This window comes from Mastomys coucha, unplaced genomic scaffold (genome assembly GCF_008632895.1).
Source record: "Mastomys coucha isolate ucsf_1 unplaced genomic scaffold, UCSF_Mcou_1 pScaffold22, whole genome shotgun sequence".
Lineage (NCBI taxonomy): Eukaryota > Metazoa > Chordata > Mammalia > Rodentia > Muridae > Mastomys > Mastomys coucha.
Window position 1 is genome coordinate 244,692,911 of NW_022196905.1, and position 2,665 is coordinate 244,695,575.

Sequence of the window (2,665 nt, forward strand, 5' to 3'; positions counted from 1 at the left end):
TAGCCTGGCCTGGTGGTTCAAGCCTGTAACCTTCAGTTGATGCTGAGGCAGGATAGTCACAAGTTCAAAGCTTGCCTGGGCTGTACAGAGTGAGTTTAAGGCTGGCCTGGCAACTAGCAGAGATCTCGTCTCAAAAAAAAAAAAAGTACAAAAAGGGGCTGGGTCCCGGTTTCCATTTCTATTAACAACAACAAAAGTGTTACAGAGCATGAAGGAGAATCTTCTGAGGGACCGGGAAGTACAGTTCAATATGTAGAGTGCTTGCCTAGTATTCACAGGGCCCTGGGTTGGATTGCCACCTATTCCTACCATCTTGGGAAGTCTGGTGTGGAGGAGACACACATCTGAAATCCCAGTTCTTGGGAGAAGAGGACAGGCAGATCAGAAGTTTATGCTTATCTTTTTACCTACATAGTTAGCCTGAGGCCATCCCGGGCTGGAAACCCTATCTCACTCCCCCACCATCACTCTAGAACCTTCTGAGCGTAATGCTATCAATACCACCCTTTTACGGAGTAATGAATGCAGACTGGGGGAGAGCGTATACTTCAGTTCCCGAAGCATAGTCTCTACATACTGGCTCAGTGAGTCTTCATACTGAAGTTTTATGCCTGTTTGACAGAAGGGTAAACTGAGGAAGAGCTGCTACTGCACAGAGCACCAAGTGTAGAGGGAGCCCCTTTGTGTTTTCTCCTCAGCCTGCAGAGTCAGGCTGGGGCAGCGAGTGACCCTTTCTGACCCTCTCCAGAAGACTTGATGAGAAATCTGAAGAGTGCATCAAGCCTGGAAAGTGCATCAGACCTGACCTGTATTGCTGCCTTTAATTGTTGTCTAAAATCCTTTTTATTGAATTATCACTGTGTAATGGAAGAGTCAATGAAGAGTCATCACGGAGTTCCAAGGCCAGTGCTTGCTGGGCAAAAGAAAGCAAAGCCCCAAAGACTCCTTGCACCCAGCAATGATATAAAATATGTATTTTTATGTAACTGGGAGGAAAAAAAAATAAAGTACGAGGCTGCCCCATGGGGCACGAAACGCCTCTTTCTTTATTTCCATTATCTCTTTCAGGGCATGATCTGGGCAGGAGCTTCAGTGGGAAAGGAAATACCAGAAACTTCCCCCTCTGAGCCGCCTGGTGGGCTAAGGAGCAGAGGGAGCCAAGAAGCAGAGTCCAAAAGGCTGCTCTGTGTGTGCTTGGAGAGCCATTAAAATGGAGGGGTTAGCCTGCAGGGAAGGCTAGCAGAGTCAGTGTGGGTTATGTGGGCTAGAGACAGCTCCTGTATAGATGAGGCTGTGCTCGCTGTGGGCTCAGGTTCACCATTAGCACTATGGGAAATACTGATGGTCAGATAGGGCTGCACATTTCTTTCTTTCTCTCTTTCTTTCTTTCTTCTTTTTCTCTTTCTTTTTTTATTCTTTATTTATTTATTATAAGTACACTGTAGCATCAGATCTCATTATGGGCGATTGTGAACCACCATGTGGTTGCTGGGATTTGAACTCATGACCTTTGGAGGAGCAATTGGTGCTCTTACCCGCTGAGCCATCTCACCAGCCTTCTTTCTTTCTCTCTCTCTTTCTTTCTTTCTTTCTTTCTTTCTTTCTTTCTTTCTTTCTTTCTTTTTGTTTTGAGACAGGGTTTCTCTGTATAGCCCTGGCTGTCCTGGAACTCACTCTGTAGACCAGGCGCTGGCACTGAACTCAGAAATCCGCCTGCCACTGCCTCCCAAGTGCTGGGACTAAAGGTGTGTGCCACCACTGCTCAGCAGGCTGGGCCTTTCAAAGGCACAACCTCCACACCTCAGGGATTGCTTTGGCTTTAGCACAGATGAGGACTTGCCCAAGGTCACACAGGTAGTGACTGGCAAGAATATTATTTTGTAGTTTTTGGTTGCTTGCTGAGATTCTCAGGGCTCAAATCCAGTATGTAGCTGAGGAGGATGGCTTTGAAGTTATGATTTTCCTGCCTGAGTGTAATTTTGTAATCCCTATGTGGATTACATAGGGATCCCACATAGGGATTACACATAGGCACCACCATACCTGGTTTACACATCTGAGGGTGGTACCCAGGGCCTCATGTATGGCACTCAACAAACTAAGCCACATCCCCAATCTGTTTTGCCAAGACTGGACCAACAGGAGTGAGAAGTGCCTTTGTTTTCATGAATCCAAGCAACACAGACATGGCAGGCCATAGGCAGACAGGGAAATTGATCTAATGGTTTTCTATTTTATTTATTGATCCTACAATTATGTGCCAGGGACAGAAGTCTCAGGTGCCGATGGCTGTGCTATGGCTATGGCATTAAAAGTCTCAATCTCTGGAGCAGGAGAGCTTGAGATTTGGTCTTTCCTTTAACACTGACTTGCTACATGATATCAAGTTGTAGGTACGTAACAGATTTGAGTGATATCTCTTCCAGCTTAGCATTAAAAAAAAAAAAAAACCTGATGGGAGAGGGCTGGAGAGATGGCTCAGTGGTTGAGAGCGCTGACTGTCCATCCAAAGGAACCGGGTTCAAATCCTAGCACCCACATGGTAGTTTACAGCTGTCTGTAACTTCAGTTCCAGGAGATCTGATACCCTCACGTAGACATACATGGAGGGAGAACACTGATGTAAATAAAAAATTTAAAATTAACAGAACCCACCACCACCACC